The following is a 19,242-nucleotide window of genomic DNA, read 5'->3' as shown; positions in this document are numbered from 1 at the left end:
TTTTTCCTTTGTGGTGAGTTTTTCCGCCTTGCCATTGTGTCCAGATGAGATTTGCTTTCTCCTCCTCTGGAATTCCGCTGTTCTCCTTGGTGAGTGAAGTTGATCTTGGCTGGGTTTTTGTTGATCTTCAGGGAGAGGGGCCAGTTGTAGTGATTCTCAAGTGTCTTTGCCCCAGGTGGAATTGCACCGCCCTTACCAGTGGCCGGGCTAAGTAATCCACTTGGGTTGGCTTTCGAGAGCTTTTGTTCCCTGCACCCTTTCCGTATAGTTCTGGAGGACGGGAATGAAGATGGTGGCCTCCCAATTTCTGGCACAGAGGAGCCGAGCTTGGGGTCCTGCTCCTCAGTGCGCCCTCAGAGAAAAGTGCCCAACCGATCCCCGTCTCCCTGGCCTCTGGTTGGGCTTGGAGGAAAGCACTCAATCACTCTCACTTGGAGAAAAGCGCCTGGTCCCTTTCATCTCTGTGGCCTCCAGCCATGCTCTGAGCTTACCCAGCCTGCAGCTGGTTCAAGGTAAGCCCCAGCTGAGAGCTCACTCCTCAACTTTGTCACTGGAGCCGGCTTCCCCACTCTAATACCTGTGAGCTCTGCGACACTCAGACACCCCCGGGACATAGGGCCACACTGACCCCATGTGGGCTTCCCCCGGTTTAGCTTCTGGAGCGATGTCCCTACATGGAGCAGACTTTTAAAAGTCCTCTGTGTGGATCATTTCTGAAAGCCATGCTATAGGTCTATGCCTTTCAATAGGTCATTTTAATCAATTGAAGTAATTAGTGATTAGAAATGGCCATTTTGCCATTTATTTTTGGTGTTATAGTGTTGTTTAGTGTTGTTATTCAACTTTTTCATTGTTCTCTTCTTTTGTATTTGACTTTTTTTTTTTTTTTTAGTGTACTATTTTGCTTCTTTTCTCACTTCCTTTCCTGTATACTTTTTAGTTCTTTTGTTAGTGGTTCGCCTGGAGATTACAAATTAACATCTTAAATATTTAACAATCAAGCTTGAATTAATATCTATTTTATTAATATTAAAAAAAACTATTCTTACAGAGTTCCCCACTTTGCTGTTATTTTCACAAAGATTTTTTAATTTAATTTTTATTTTTATTTCATTCCATTTTTTATTAACATATAATGTATTATTTTCCCCAGGGGTACAGGTCTCTGAATCATCAGTCTTACAAAATTCACAACACTCACCATAGCATATACTCTCCTCAATGTGTAAAACCCAGCCACCCTACGCCTAGCTCCCTACCCCCAGCAACCCTCAGTTTGTTTCCTGATATTAAGAGTCTCTTACAGTTTGTCTCGCTCCTGATCCCATCTTGTTTTTTTCCCTTTCTGCCCCCCGTGACCCTCCATCCTGCCTCTCCAATTCCTCATATCAGAGAGATCACATGAAAATTGTCTTTCTCTGATTGACTTATTATACTATATTGACATATAGTAATCCATTGTATATATATGTACCACATCTTCTTTGTCCATTCCTTTCCATAGTTTGGCTATTGTGGACATTGCTGTTATAAACATTCACATGCACGTGCCCCTTCAGATCACTACATTTGTATCTTTAGGGTAAATACCCAGTAGTGTGATTGCTGGGTCATAAGATAGCTCTCTTTTGAACTTTTTGAGGAACCTCCATACTGTTTTCCAGAGTGATTGCACCCACTTGCATTCCCACCAACACTGCAGAAGGGCGACCCTTTCTCTGTATCCTCGCCAACACCTGTCATTTCCTGACTTGTTAATTTTAGCCATTCTGACTGGTTTGAGATGGTATCTCATTGTGGTTTTTGATTTGTATTTCCCTGATGCCGAGTGACATGGAGCACCTTTTCATGTGTCTGATGGCCATCTGGATTTCTTCTTTGCAGAAATGTATGTTCAAGTCCTCTTCCCATTTCTTGATTGAATTATTTATTTTTTGGGTGTTGAGTTTGATAAGTTCTTTATAGATTTTGGATACTAGCCCTTTATCTGATATGTCATTTGCAAATATTTTCTCCCATTCTGTCAGTGGTATTTTGATTTTGTTGACTGTTTCCTTTGTTGTTTGCTTTTGATATTGATGAAGTCCCAATAGTTCATTTTTGCCCTTGCTTCCCTTGCCTTTGGTGATGTTTATAGGATGAATTTGCTGTGGCTGAGGTTGAAGAGGTTGCTGCCTGTGTTATCCTCAAGGATTTTGATAGATTCCTGGTTCACATTGAGGTAATTTGTATATTTTGAGTCTATCTTGGTGTGTGGCATAAGAAAATGATCCAGTTTCATCCTTCTACATGTGGCTGTCCAATTTTTCCAACACCATTTGTTGAAGAGGCTGTCTCTTTTCCATTGGACATTTGTTCCTGCTTTGTTGGAGATTAGTTAGCCATAGAGTTGAGGGTCTGTTTTTGGGTTCTCTATTCTGTTCTACTGATTTTTGTGTCTGTTCTTGTGCAAGTACCATACTGTTTTGATGATCATAGCTTTGTAATAGAGCTTGAAGTCTGAAATTGTAATGCTGCCAACTTTGGTTTTCTTTTTCAACACTCCTTTGGCTATGTGGGGTCTATTCTAGTTTCATATAAAATTTAGGATTATTTATTCCATTTCATTGAAAAAAGTTGATGATATTTTGATAGGGATTGTAATAAACGTATAGATTGCTTTAGGTAGCATCGACATTTTCACAATATTTTTCTTCCAATCCATGAGCATGGAACATTTTTGCATTTCTTTGTGTCTTCCTCAATTTCTTTCATGAGTACTTTATATTTTTCTGAGTATATATTATTTGCCTCTTTGTTTAGGTTTATTCCTAGGTATCTTATGGTTTTGAGTGTAATCATAAATGGAATCAACTTCTTTTTTTTTTAAGATTTTAGTTATTTATTTGACAGAGAGAAATCACAAGTAGATGGAGAGGCAGGCAGAGAGAGAGAGAGGGAAGCAGGCTCCCTGCTGAGCAGAGAGCCCGATGCGGGACTCGATCCCAGGACTCTGAGATCATGACCTGAGCCAAAGGCAGCGGCTTAACCCACTGAGCCATCCAGGCGCCCTGGAATCAACTTCTTAATTACTCTTTCTTCTGTCTTACTGTTGGTGTATAGAAATTCAACTGATTTATCTGTGTATATATTAGACTGGTGAATAGAATAGAGCCACATATTTGATTTTGGATGTATTTCGGTTTGTTAGAAGAAACTACCTCCCAAAATTTTAAAGAAAGAAAGAAAGAAAAAAAAAATATATATATATATACACAAAAATACAAAAATAAGGGTAAACACAATGAAGGGATGGAATATGACTGTAAATATGAAAATTTTAAAAAATTCTAAAAAGGAATTGATAAGATAAGAAGTTGGTTGAAAAAAGATTAAAAAAAATAAAAAGAGGAAAGAATATGATTAAGCTGAATCTAGCCATGTGCTAGATTTAGGGTATATTTTGTTCTTTTAGAAGAAACTGTATTCCAAAATTTTAAAGAAAGAAGAAGCTATATGTATACAAAAATATGGTTAAATATAATTAAGGGATAGAATATGACTATAACAATGAAAAATTTAGAAGAGTTTAAAAAAGGCAGTTAAGAAAAATAGTTAATAAAACATTAAAATAGTAAAGATGAAAATTTTTCAAAAAATTTAAAAAATTAAAAAAATAACTGTGAAAGACTAAAGAATCATAGGTAAAAAGCCATGATTTCTATGTGTTACTTTCCCCAAGCTCTGGAGTTCCACAGTTCTCAGTGATTGCTGAACTTGGTCTTGGCTGGATGTTTTTGCTAATCTTCTGGGGGAGGGGCCTGTTGCTGTGATTCTCAAATGTCATTGCCTGAGGTCAAATGTACCACCCTTGCCAGGGACCAAGCTATGTAATCAGCTCAGTATTGCTCTCAACACATTTTGTTCCCTGAACGGTTTCCATACAATTTTGGAGGACAGAAATGAAAATAACGGCCTCCCAATCTCTGCCCACAAAGGAGCCTAGAGCTTAGATCCCCACTCCGCAGTGCACATTCATAGAAAAGCAGTCAATCACTCCCATATCCCTGGTCTCTGGCTGCACTCCATGCTCTCCTGGCTGTGACCAAGCATTTCCATCTCTGATGCATGGCCCCATTTGGAGTCTCCAAACCCAGCTGATTCCTGCAGCATGCTCCCCTGCTGCTCCTCCCAGAAGAGGAAGGAGGGGGTCTTTCTGGATCTGCTGCTTGTGGGGAACCTGCTCATTGATCAGTTGTCCACCTGTGCCTTGGATCATGTTTTAAAGTAACTCCAAGCTGAAAGCCAATTCCTTGGCTCCAACTCCACAGTCAGCTTCCCTGCTCTAATACCTGGGAGCTCTGACACACTCAGACACCCCTGGTCTTTCTGTGACCCCAGAGTCCTGAGACTACAGTTTTCCTATGAGGACTCCACACCCTGCTTAGCATCTGGAGTGATGTACCTCAGTGGAGCAGACTTTTAAAAGTACAGATCTTGTGCTCTGCTACTTTACCACTTGCTGGGAGCTTGCACCTCTCCCCCACAGTCTCTCTTCCCACATATTGCTTCAGATTCATTTTTTCACATGTCCTACCTTCCAGAAAGTGGTTGACTTACTGTTCCTAGAATTGTTGCTCTTCTTCTCTTCAATCTCCTGTCGAGTTTGTATGTATTCAGAATGGTTTGATAACTATCTGAACTCCTGGGACCTGATGATATTTAGGTCTCCTACTACTCTGCCATCTTGCTCCTCCTCCCACAAATATATTTTTGTGTAGAGTGTTCCTACTAACATAGATTTAAAATTTTTTCTTTGTTAATTTATCTTTTAAATCATGTAGATGAAAATGGAAGTTATAATCCAGAGACATACAATATTACTAGATTTTTTTTACCATTTTAGTTAATTTTTACAATATTATTTATTTCTTTGGATGGCTTTAACTTACTCTCTAGGATTCTTAAATTTCAGTTTGAAGAAGTCCCTTTTGTATTTCTTATATGGTAGGCCTACTTGTGATCAAATTTTGCTTTTTATTTTTATTTTTGAAATGTCTTAAATTCTTCTTTTATGAGGGATAATTTTTTATTGTATAGAATTCTCATTGGATTATTTGTTTTGAGTTTATGCCTTTAAATATTTCTTTTCATTGTCATGGTTTCTAAGTAGAAAGCTGCTAATTCTGTTGAAGATTTCTTGTATGTGAAAAGTCATGTCTCTTTTGCTTCTTTAGAGATTCTCTATCTTTGACTTTGGAAAGTTTGAGTATATTGTGTTGCATTGTGGATCTCTTTGAGATTATACTCCGTGGGGCTCATTGAGGTGTTTTTTTGTTTGTTTTTTTGCTTGTCATAAGAACACTTAATATGAAATCTATGGTATTATTAACTGTAGACACTATGCTGAACAGCAGGTATCTAGAATTTATTCATCTGGCATAAGAGACACTTCCTTGAAGTTTTGTTAAGTTTCTTATATAAATAGATTTAAATATTTGATTAAATATTTAGATCTATGGATCAAATTTGAGATATTTTCAACCAATATTTCTTCAAATATATTTTCTTTCTCTTTTAATTTCCTTCTTTCTAGGACTTCCATTATGAATATAATGGTATGCGTGATGGTATCACACAAATCCTCAGACACTACTAATTTTATTCATTTTTTTCCTGCTTCTCAGACCAGATAAACTCAGTAGACCTATGTTCAAGTTGATGGATTAATATATTCTTCTGCTTGCTTGTATCTGTCATTAAACCTCTCTAGTATATTTTATACTTCAGTTCCTGATTTCAAACTATACTATAAAACCATAGCTAACAAAACAGTATGGTAGTGGCATTATGTTGGAAAACAGTGTGGAGATTCCTCAAGAAATTAAAAATAGAGCTTCCCTATAACCCTTGCAATTGCACTACTGGGTATTTACCCCAAAGATACAGATGGAGTGAAAAGAAGGGCCATCTGTACCCCAACGTTTATAGCAGCAATGACCATCCTCACCACATAGTGGAAACAACCAAGATGCCCTTCAATGGACGAATGGATCAGGAAGATGTGGTCCATATACACTATGGAGTATTATGCCTCCTTCAGAAAGAATGAATAGCCAACTTTTGTAGCAACATGGACGAGACTGGAAGAGATTATGCTGAGTGAAATCAGTCAAGCAGAGAGAGTCAATTATCATATGGTATCACTTATTTGTGGAGCATAACAAATAACATGGAGGACATGGGGAGTTAGAGAGGAGAAGGGAGTTGGGGGAAATTGGAAGGGGAGGTGAATCATGAAAGACTATGGACTCTGAAAAACAATCTGAGGGTTTTAAAGGGGTGGGGGGTGGGAGGTTGGGGGAACCAGGTAGTAGGTATTAAAGAGGGGCACATATTGCATGGAGCACTGGGTGTGGTGCAAAAACAATGAATGCTGTTGCACTTGAAAAGAAATAATAAAAAAAAAAAAAAAGACATAACTAAATGGAACAGCATGCAGAACCCAGAATGAATCCCCGGCACGTAGAGTCAACTAATATTTGATAAGGGAACCAAGAACATCCAATGGGAAAAGGATAGTCTCTTCAACAAATGGTGTTGGGAAAACTGGGTAATCATATGAACAAAAATGAAAAAGAACCTTTGTCTTACACTGCTCAAGGAAATGGATCAATGACTTAAACATAAGACCTGAAATTATAAAACTCTTAGAAGATAAACATAGGAAAGAAATTCCTCAATGATTTTTTGGGTATGACACCAAAAACACAAACAACAAAAGAAGAAATCAACAAGTGGGGCTACAATAACCTTAAAAATTCTTCACTGCAAGAGAAACATTTGATAAAATGAAAAGTCAACTTATATAATAAGAGAAATAGTAGTTATGTAACAAGATAGAGGTGTTAGCTAAAGCTACAATTTCAATCACGTTGCAATATAAATGCATTAAATAAATGTGTTCTACACCTTGAACTTATACAGTGTTATATGTCAGTTATATCTCAAATATATATGTGTACATATATATGCATATTTATTTATTTATTATTCATGCATGCATACACACACAATGGAATGCTATTCTGTCATAAAGAAGAAATTCGGGATGTCTGGGGCTCAGTTGGTTAAGCATCTACCTTAGGCTAAGATCGTGATCCCAGGGTACTGAAATGTGGAGTCCCATGTCCGACTTCTTGTTGGGCAGGGAGTCTGCTTCTTCCTCTGCCTGTCACTCCGCCTGCTAGTGCTCTCTCTCTCTCACAAATAAATAAACAATATCTTAAAAAAAAAAAAAAAAAAGAAATCCTGCCATTTGCAACAAGGTAGATGAAACTGGAAAACATTATGATAAGTGAAGCCAGACACAGAAAGACAAATTCTTTATGATTTTACTTATAGATGGAGCAACAACAGCAACAACAAACCCTCATATTCATAGAATCGGAGTAGAATGGTGATTGTAAGGATGGAGAGTTATAGAAAGTCAAAGTGTACACACTTTCTTTTGTAAGATGGGTAAGTTATGGAGCTCTAATGTACAGCATGGTGTTATAGTTAATGATGTAGTGTATACTTAAAATTTGATAAAGGAATAAATCTTAATAAGTATTCTCTTCACACACACAACAGTAATGTGAGGTGATGTATGTAGTAATTAACTTGATTTGATAATTATTTTATAATATATGTATACTAAATCATCACACTGTCAACCATAGAAAATCATATTGCATAGTTAAAATTTTCAATTTTTATTTATCAATTATACACTAATAAAACTGGAAGAAAATGCCAAAAAAAATAACAAGTTCTTCTCTTTGTCTTGCCACTATCACTCTGGGTGATCCCGAACAAATAAATGTGACTTCCAATCATACTTCTTCTTCCATGAAACCACATGTTGCTGTTGTAAATAGAGACACACTAGACTGAGTTGGTGCTAATGCCATCTAGAAAAAATGGCTCCTGAGAAATGCTGCATTTGTTATCTCTGACTACAGTAAATCACAAGGTTTTTCCATTGGTGTGTGTGTGTGTTCTTTTATTGGATTTCATAACCATCATGAAAATATCTCTTATCACACCAGTACTGATCATGTTTGCTAATACATTTAAAAAAATTGTCAAGGATTTGCTGGAGATATTTGGGCTCTTAAAATTTTTCTTCAAAAAGAATAAAAAAGAACTAATGTTCCTACTGCCATGGTTTTAGATCTCTGTTCTAGAGCACCAATAAGATGCTATTACTGATTTTATTTCCTCCTTTTGTCTCTTTGGACTTCTTTTTAGATGGTACTTGATGGTTTTTGTTTTGTTTTGTTGGGTTTTTTTTGTTGTTGTTTTGTTTTGTTTTTACTTCCCTTCACACAGTGAAAGTCTCAAGGCTTCATTGTAAGGGATGATTATGAGAGAGTCACTTGGATATTTTTACTTATACATTCTGACACTTTAGCTATGTACAACTTATGTGTATGGCCTTCATGATATGTAGAGTGGTATTTAAACCATCTTACCCCAGCAAAGTTCAGAATACGCACTTTATTGAAAAATGACCTTAGTTGAAGGATAAATTCTAAAGTACATTCTTGTCTGAAGTCTTAAGTAGCCTTATTCATTATTCTTTTTGTGGTACCTGAGCATAATACAACTAAATATGTAGTCATGCATTCCAAACCTCTTTTAGCTTTTTTATGACCAGCAGTTTACTTAACCACTTTGCACAGCTTGCCTCCTTATCAATGAAATTAGTATAAAAATAGAGTTTTTGAGAGAATTAAATGAGTCACTTTACAAGGATTACTTTGAGAAGTAGCTGTCACTTAGGAAATGATTATTCAGTGTTAGCTATGATTATTATTGATATTGAGCTATAGCTAGAATCCATATGAGAACATTAATATTGCCTTAATGTAAGGAATTGAAATTCTCATACCTATCCCTCACTTTTCTGTGAATAAAAATAATAATACAGTTACTTTTTCTAAGTTTCTGCTTATTTTTTAGATGGCACAAGTGTTCACAGACATTTCTGGTATAAAACCTTTTCAAAGGTACTGTGACAATTCCAGGCTTAATTTTTGTTTAACCTTAATCCCCTTGACTTTCTTCTCAATATTGAAAAAGTTAGTTTAATTTAAATTCAGTGAGTAGGGCGCCTGGGTGGCTCAGTGGATTAAGCCGCTGCCTTCGGCTCAGGTCATGATATCAGGGTCCTGGGATCGAGTCCCGCATCGGGCTCTCTGCTCAGCAGGGGGGGCCTGCTTCCCTTCCCCTCTCTCTGCCTGCCTCTCTGCCTACTTGTGATCTCTCTCTGTCAAATAAATAAATAAAATCTCTCAAAATAAATAAATAAATAAATAAATAAATTCAGTGAGTAAAATAAATTTGAGGAGTTTCAGGCATATAGAATACATGTGAAAAGGAGTAAGTAGTAGTTAGATCAAGGCAACTGTATTCCCTTTGGTTCATATTTGTTTTGGTATATGTAGAAATATAGGACAATACGAGGCTGTGAACATTCTTTTTGAAAGTCTGACCATAAAACCATCTATAGAAATTGGTGGGTTGTTCACATGTTTATAGTGCATGATACATCAGCATAGTCCCTTGTAAAATAAGGAGTATTTCAATAAATATTTGGTGAATTGACAGGTGTCTGGGTGGTTCAGTTGGTTAGATGTCTGCCTTCAGCTTCGGACATGATCCCTGGGTTCTGGGATCGACTTCAGCATTGGACTCCCTGCTCAGTGGGGAGCCTGCTTCTCCCTCTCCTCCCCACTTGTGTTCTCAGTCTCTCAAATAAATAAAATCTTAACAAAATAAAAATAATAAATATTTGCTAAATCTAATGAATCAGCATTTTACATATCATTTTCCATAAGTATTAAGAAAATGACTCATTCCCATCATTTGTTATTTTGTGCAGAAGAATCATTCCATAGGAAAAAAAACAATAACTTTATAATGCTTTTCCTGTGCAGAAAAGTCTATTCATTCAAATTTTGTTTCTTTCCACTAATTATACTTAGGTGATAGAACATCATAGTAATGGAATTCTGATGTCTACACTGTTTTTAAAAGAAATAAAATTATTTTAAGTGCATTTGGCCTAGTAGGAATATTAATTGAATGTCTATGTAATAATCATTTGTAATGAGTATACCAAGCAGCTTTTCTCTGTGTGTGCTAGGGTTATATTTTTGGTTTATAAATTAATGTTTCTAATATAGTTTAAAACTATTGTGAATGCAAAATGAACAAACCTTTTAGAAGGTTTGAGCACAAGTTAGGACAGCTGCCCAGGAAACAGTCTCTTCACAGGGAAGAAAGTGTTCCAGAGAATGAATAGTTTTCAGAGGATTATATACTTTTTTTAAATCTTGTGAAAGCTCAAAAGATTACAGAGTAGCATATGGGTGGGGATCAGGAGTTTGATCATAAAGAAATGCAGGGAGTAAGAGCATTGATATGTGAAGGATAATATAGTTTTCCTTTAGGTTACTCATTCATAAAGCAAATGTACAACACTTTCACAGTGAACCACAAATCAGGGTTGTTGGTTTAAACAAAGTTTAAATACAGTCTGTTGACTTAGAAAGAAATCTAAAATGGCTTCCACTGTATAACAAGTCTTTAGAGAGCTTTTCTCTCACCATTTCCCTTTTATTGAACAGGAAGCTTTTGACAGAAAGCATTGTTGATTATTATTTTGTCCCCCAAGGCCAGGGTGATCACTTACTTGCCCTGGGTCCATCATGTCCTTCGATGCTGGACCCAGTTTAGGTCACCTAAGAATCTACACCAGAGGATCAACCACATGGCCTTTAATAAATAATTATATATTTTTTTTCAGTGAGACCAAGTTGTAATGCAGACATACTACTTGTGCTTTGTGGTGAGTGGTGTACTTTTTGCTTTTACATTTTTGTAACATTTATAGCATAAATACAGAAATAGTAATAAAAATCCAATCAATAACATTTAAAGTAATTAATGGGAAGTAGTTACAGAATTAGAAAGACAAGAGAAAAATTTTTTTGAAATTTATTACAAGTAATTTGTAGTCTTGAATTAGTTTGAGTATCTGTCTACCTCCTTCATCTTCAGTTAGTTGTGATTTGTGATGTGTATGAGCTGATTAGTTTAAGATGCGAATTAAATTTTCTATTATATGTAATGATTTCTTTGCCTAATTAGTTTCCTTAGAAATTATATCATATGAATATGTAAATATATCTCCCTAAACATTTGATCATCAATACCAGTATTAATATAATTTCTGTTAGTTCCAAGCAACTCTATTTGAGGTTTTTATTTATTTATTTATTTTTTTAAATTTATTATTTATTTGTCAGAGAGACAGAGATTGAGAGAACACACAAGCAGGGGAGCCCCAGGCAGAGGGAGAAGCAGGCTCCCTGCTGAGCTGGAGCCTTATGTGAGACTCAATCCCAGGACCCCAGGATCATGTCCTGAGCTGAAGGCAGATGCTTAACCAACTGACCCACCCAGGTGGCCGGTATTATACCATATAGTGGTAGTATTGTGATTGAGAGTACTGGAGTTAAAAAATAAATCAAGTAGTGTTACAGAGGTGTTTTGTAACCCCCCCCCATCTTCAGTACACCATGTATTAGTTTTTATAGGTGTACTCATTATAAGGCAATTTGGATTGGGTTTGTGGTTCCATTTTTGTTTAGGGAATAACCATATATTTTGCCTGAATTGGCAAAGTCGGTAAATATTGGAATCTATTAAGCATAATTGCCTAATAAGGTCCATCTTTCCCCAATGAGAAGAAGTCTAGTAGTATTTACAATAGTTCCTATTCCTATTATGATGTTGAAAAATGTCATTAAGTCTGACTGGCCATAAGTTTGGGTACCAAGGCACTAACTGAACACTTATAGAAATCTTTACTGATTTTCCACAGATTAGGAGAGTGGTACATTTTGGGTCTCAGGAAGTAATAAAGATGGTCATTGACCCATAATTGCCACAGAATCTTCCGGGTTGTATGGCAAACTTAGATTTAGGAGGTGACTAAGTCCACTAAACCACTCCCAAAAGAGCATATTTGACACATACCAATGTTTTAATTTGGTCTTAGGCCATTCCATCTGCAAAAACACTGTTTGTAAGTACGCTGGATATTTTGGCATGTTGGACAAACTGCCACTGGCTTCTCCCATTTTACATGGGAAACTTTCTTAATACATTATCATCTAGGTTTACAGAGACCCAAGAGTTGATCTGTTGAATATTATATGTAATGCAGATTACATTAAGTAACACATTTTGAAAGGTTTTTCTAATAGATGTCCTTTGTAATATATAAGCACTAGAAGCTAAAGGAACATTAGAGTATATCCAAAGGTCATAAAAGTATTATCTAAGTTATATCATGATAAAGTGCCAGGGTAGTTTTGGAAATTATATTAGTTAAATCAGTAATCATGATTTTTATCAGGATGTAATAGAGGAGAAGGTGAAAACAAACAAGTAGGTTTACTCTCTTAGTTTTACTTTTTATCTCAAATTTTTATTTAAATATTAATTACATATAGTCCTCTAAATCGATGCAGAAAAAGCGCTTGACAAAATCCAGCATCTGTCCCTGATTAAAATGCTTCAAAGAATAGGGATAGAGGGAACATTCCTGAACTTCATCAAATCTATCTATGAAAGATGCACAGCAAATATAATCCTCAATGGGAAAAAGCTTGCAGCCTTCCCATTGAGATCAGGAACACGACAAGTGCCCTGTCTGTTAAATCAGAAAATTTATGGATACAATTCATAATTTCTAGAAAACATTTTTCCCCCACAATACAACTTTCACTAAAGTACAAATAAATTAACCAGAAGACCCTCAGTTTGTCTGCAGCAAGAAACCCAAAATAGACAAACCTATATATTAGTAATCAATGGTTTAGTATCCTATCTTATTTGGAAAAGACTTAGATACCCAATGAATTCAACCCAATTTATCATTTAACATAGCAAAACTTGAAAGTTTTGGTGACCAAAATTTTGAAAGATACAAACCTTTTTATTTATTTAACGTATTGCTTGTAGCAATTACCCATGGAAACTTCATGAGACAGACAAAACCAAGCATCATTATAAATCATTTTGGACTGTAAAACTGCAAGAGATAACATGAGTTTATTTGACCTTTAGTAAACCTTGGTAAAATAGTAGTTTTACATTTAATGATGATAACTCTAAAGACATGCCTACTTTAATTAAACCAACAAATTTTAATTCAATTTATTTATCTATTTATTTATTTTCAAAGATTTATTTATTTTAGAGATAAAGGATGAGCAGAGTGAAAGTCAGAGGGAGAGAAAGAGGGAGAAAATATCAAGAAGACTCCATGAGGAGTGCAGATCCCAACACAGCTCTATGTCATGACCCTGAGATCATGACCTATGTGGAAACCAAGAGTCAGATGCTCAGCCAACTGAGCCACCTAAGTGCCCTTCAGCATACTTTAATATTTGAGTATTTTTCCATATCACGTGAATTTAAAAAATTGGGTTAGTCTCTATATTTCTGTTTTAGAATGCCTTAAAACCAGTTAAATACAGCTCTTTTACAAATTCATTTTACTTATTTTTTACAAATTTTACAGATTTACAAATTTACAAATTAATTTCTACCACCCAGAGGTAGAAAAAAAATCTCACATTTATAATATATGGACACATATACACAAACAAGAAACAAAAAAAAAAATCGACTGATTTCTTTATTTCATTAACATTTGTAGTGAAGATATTAAAGGTACAATTTTTAAATATCTCTTTCATTAAAGTAAAACTAAGATAGCATTAGAATAGCATAAGATAGCATTAGAATCTAAGGATCCATTAATTAGTCATTTTCCATTTTCCAATCTAGCATGACCGGGTTTGTTTAAAAATGCCGAAAGTTGCAGCAACAAATAAAACTGGAATTTGGGAGGAATTTGGTTGCAAGGCCCTATGATCTTACTTTTAGATTCAGAATAAGGTTTGAGTAAAATATAAGTGTAGTGAATTGAGAAGGTGTTTTTTCTGAGTCACTTCTAAACAGCCACAGAGAACTGTATTATGCTTTGTGGTTTATCCAAGTGAGATCTAAAACCATTGATGGAGCTTGGAGCACTGGATGATCAATCCTTATGTCTGTGTCCCTGGATGAACCAATTGTTAGCTACCTTATGACATGGGAAATTCCCATGGAACTACTACATGTCTCCAGAAGTATTTTTAGACATTTATGCTAGACTATCAGTCACCTGAAAGTGCCATTTGGCCAGGAGCAAGTGCCCCTTCTCTTTGGAACCAAATGATTCAGTCTCTCATGTTTCAAGCCAGGAAATTTATGCAAGGCTTATACTGAAAACATCAGTTAGTATAATGCTAAATTAAAACAACCAGCCTATTGACTCAAACTCCTTTAGGTTATTCTTAACTAGAAAATATTACCAGTAACACTCAACAAATCAAATAAAATTCAGGACCATTAACTCAAATTGAGGAAGTCAAGGTGTCAGGAGAATTCACTGATTACACCTATGAGGGGCTATGAAATTGGAGGGGCAGAAAGGGACTCTTGCTCAGATATCTTGCTGACTATGCCAAGAAATGCTGACACAAAGTGAACAAGGCTTTTTAGAATCTAAGAGTTAACATAAAGTTATATTCAAGCCCAAGGTAAGAGACCATGCCAGGAAACATGCAATTCAAAGGGAAGGAAGTGCTGTGGAGAATGAACAGTTTTTACAGTGTTGAGTGGATCTTAACACATTATCTTATTTAGATATCTATGTGCCAAATTCATAAGTACTACAAATAGGGAAAAAAATCTCCCGAACAGTTTTTACAGGGTTGAGTGGATCTTAACACATTGTCTTATTCAGATACCTATGTGCCAAATTCATAAGTACTACAAATAGGGAAAAAAATCTCCCCAAAATATTCAATTCAGTTTATATTTTGCTGCTTTAGATTCAAATTTAATCCAGCTTTATGAAATAAAATAATTATTATTTTTTAAAGTCATTCCACATATGAATTACATTTATCTTTTAATTTTGTCATAAAATATTTTGAAAAGTACAATTCATGTTTCGTTTATATAATATCAGGCCCTGAATATTTAAAATATCTGAAGAAACATATAACCAGATTCATTTTGTCCTATATATGAGTTTGATATGATTTAGAAATATGAAAAATATATTTAGCAAACAAAAGAGTGGTACGATTCTCAGAATGCCAATCATGGGCTTAAAGGATTGTAGTACTTGTACTATTTTGAATATAGCATTCGTAAGTAATTGAGAGAGTGTAATCACTTCAATTTAGCATTTCTATTTCTGTCAGAACCTCATTAACAGCTCTAGTTTGGGTTTGGTAATAGTATGATTAAAAAACGCACACACACAAGAACACTCTGCATGGCTGAAGTATTCAGATAAATCATATGTGCAAATTGCAAAAAGCCATCCAATACTAGTAAATTAGTAGAAAACCAATTGTTCTTTTTTTTTTTAACCCCTTAGCTATTTATTTTTTTTTAATTTTTTATAAACATATATTTTTATCCCCAGGGGTACAGGTCTGTGAATCACCAGGTTTACACACATCACAGAACTCACCAAAGCACATACCCTCCCCAATGTCTAACCCACTGTTCTTTTATTTTTCTTTGTACTTCCTGTTTTCCAAGTTCAGTACAAATCAAGAATTTGGTACAGGAATCTAAAAAAATAAATAAATGAAGATACCTTATTATCAATCTGGAAATATTACTTTAGAAAATTTTCCCCTTTCATATACCTCCACTAAAATCTGATAGTGAAGAAGATAGTCTTTTTTTTTTTAATTTAAAAATATACATAGATAACTTTTTTTTTCAGAGAGAACACTAAATGGCATAGCTTGAAGAGCCCTCTCTTCCTGAAACAAATTCTAAAATAAAATTATTTAAAACTGCTAAAATTAGTCAGCCAAAGAAATTAATGCACTCCTTAAATGACTTCTGAGCCAAACAATCCCCAAATCCATTGTCTTCCTACCTTAAAATACCTTGAGCTAAAAATGTGATTTCTAGGTCACTAATTTGTAATCCTTACATTTATCAGTGTAAAAAGTGAATTAAGAAGCTTACAGAAGGGGTGCCTTGGTGGCTCAGTGAGTTAAAGCCTCTGCCTTTAGCTCGGGTCATGATCTCAGGGTCCTGGGGTTGAGTCCCACATCAGGCTCTCTGCTCTGCAGGGAGCCTGCTTCCTCCTCTCTCTTCTGCCTGCCTCTCTGCCTACTTGTGATCTCTGTCTGTCAAATAAATAAATAAAATATTTTTAAAAAGAAGCTTACAGAAGTTGATAATTTTCAAAATAATAGTTCTAGAATTGTTGGAAATTTATATAACATTTTCTTTAGAATATATATACATATATATATTCTATTTATAAAACAACATTGTTTATAAAACAACACAATGACTCTAACATCCTATGAATTAAATGTGCAATATAAGTACATAATGGTATTGTAGGATTCTAGAAATAAAGGAAGCCAGATAGATCTTGGGTTGACACTCAATTCTTGATTTATTAGTTGGGTAATAGTGTAAAATTTTTAAATCTTTTTGAACTTTAGTTTCATATCTGAGAAATATATATAAAATTTAACTTAAACTGTATTGTCTGGCTCATAACTAATATTCAGTAAATAGATTGCTTCTCCTCCTTCTTCTTTCTGTTGTATTGGTAATGTATGAGGATGTGCAAGTCTTCCTTTTCTGATAAATATATAAAAAATAAAATATATTTTGTATTTTCATGGGAACTTGCACCTTAGTTGTAAATATAAATTATATAGATTATTACAAAATAAAATTAGATATACTGTTGTGTCTCCAATATGTAGAAACTAAAGAGAAATAGGTTTATAAGAGGTACTGGATAATACAATTGTCAGTGCTCTCAGTGCCCATTCCAGCCTTATGAAGAAGTTTTTGTTTGATTGATGGATACTTATTTATTTATAAAATGTCAGTATAACTAATATAAAGTGTTTTATTAGTTTCAGGTGTACAGTAAAGTAATTCTACAACTACCATTGCTCAGTGTTCATCACAATAAGTGTACTCTTAATACTCTTCAATAATTTCACACATCACCCAACCCACTTCCCAACTGGAAGCTGCAAGTTTCTTCTCTATATTTAACAGTCTCATTTTTGTTTGTCTTTTTCCCTTTGTTCATTTATTTCTCCCTTTCTCTCTCTCTCCCTCTTTCTCTCTCTTTTTGCTTCTACACATGCATTTCTTTTTATTTATTATTTTTATTTTTTTATGTTCAGTTACCTAGTATATAGTAAGTGATTACTTTTTGAGGTAGTTTAATGTAGTTTTGATATAGTGTAACGATTCATCAGTTGTGTATAACACCCAGTACGCATCACAACATTTGCCCAATTTAATATCTACTTATTTATTTATTTATTCATATTTATAAATATTTATTTATTTAGTTAGTTAGTTAGTTGAGAGAGCATACATGAATGGGGAGCAGAGGGGAGGGAAGCAGACTCCCTGCTGAGTGGAGAGTCCTACACATGGCTTGATTTCATGACCCTGAATCATGACTTGAACTGAAACCAATATTTAGATGCTTAGCTGACTGAGCTAACCAGGGGACCCAAGTTTTTATTTAAATTCCAGTTAGGGGCACCTGGGTGGTTCAGTCAGTTAAACGTCTTCCTTCAGATCAGAAAATGATCCCAGGGTCCTGTGATTGAGCCCCACATCTGGCTGCAGGGAACCAGCTTCTCTTCCTTCGGCCCCTCCCCCAGCTTGTGCTCACTCTCTCTCTCTCTCTCTCAAATAAATAAATGAAATCTAAAATAAATAAATATCACTGATGAATATGGATGCTAATTCTCAACAAGATCCTAGAAAACAGGATCCAACAGCACATTAAAAATATTATCCACCATGACCAGGTGAGATTCATCCCTGGGCTACAAGGTTGGTTCAACATTCACAAATCAATCAATGTGATAGAACAAATTAATATGAGAAGAGAGAAGAACCACATGGTCCTCTAAATCGATGCAGAAAAAGCATTTGACAAAATCCAGCATCTGTTCCTAATTAAAATGCTTCAAAGTATAGGGATAGAGGGAACATTCCTGAACTTCATCAAATCTATCTATGAAAGATGCACAGCAAATATAATCCTCAATGGTAAAAAGCTTGCAGCCTTCCCATTGAGATCAGGAACATGACAAGAATGCCCACTCTCACCACTCTTGTTCAACATAGTATTAGAAGTCCTAGCAACAGCAATCAGACAGCAAAGAGAAATAAAAGGTATCCAAATTGGCAATGAAGAAGTCAAACTCTCTCTCTTCGCAGATGACATGATTCTTTATATGGAAAACCCAAAAGACTCCACCCCCAAACTACTAGAACTCATACAGCAATTCAGTAACGTGGCAGGATACAGAGTCAATGTTCAGAAATCAGTGGCTTTCTTATACACTAGCAATGAAAATACAGAAAGGGAAATTAGAGAATCGATTCCATTTACTCTAGCACCAAGAACCATAAGATACCTGGGAATAAACCTAACCAAAGAGGTAAAAGATCTGTACTGGAGGAACTACAGAACGCTCATGAAAGAAATTGAAGAATATGCAAAAAGATGGAAGACCATTCCATGCTCTTGGATTGTGAAAATAAACAGTGTTAAGATGTCTATACTGCCTAGATCAATCTATACTTTTAATGCCATTCCAATCCTAATTCCACTGGTATTTTTCAAAGAGCTGGAGCAAATAATCCAGAAATTTGTATGGAACCAGAAGAGAGCCCGAATCGCTAAGGAAATGTTGAAAAACAAAAATAAAACTGGGGGCATCACATTACCTGATTTCAAGCTTTACTTCAAAGCTGTGATCACCAAGACAGTATGGTACTAGCATAAAAACAGGCCCATAGACCAGCGGAACAGAGTAGAGAGCCCAGATATGGACCCTCAACTATATGGTCAAATAATCTTCGACAAAACAGGAAAAAATATACAGTGGTAAAAAGACAGTCTCTTCAATAAATGGTGCTGGGTGGGCGCCTGGGTGGCTCAGTGGGTTAGGGCCTCTGCTTTCGGCTCGGGTCATGATCCCAGGATCCTGGGATCGAGCCCCGAGTCGGGCTCTCTGCTCGGCGGGGAGCCTGCTTCCTCCTCTCTCTCTCTGA

The 19,242-nt window shown here is 35.4% G+C and overlaps 1 protein-coding gene across 1 annotated transcript in view; it reads left to right on the top strand.

Moving 5' to 3' along the window:
* KLHL4 (kelch like family member 4) overlaps positions 1-19,242 on the top strand; it is a 119,484-nt gene that overhangs the window by 50,795 nt on the left and 49,447 nt on the right. The gene's annotated exons all lie outside the window — the stretch shown is intronic.

This window comes from Mustela nigripes, chromosome X, assembly GCF_022355385.1.
Source record: "Mustela nigripes isolate SB6536 chromosome X, MUSNIG.SB6536, whole genome shotgun sequence".
NCBI lineage: Eukaryota > Metazoa > Chordata > Mammalia > Carnivora > Mustelidae > Mustela > Mustela nigripes.
This window is presented reverse-complemented; position numbering and strand designations above follow the sequence as displayed.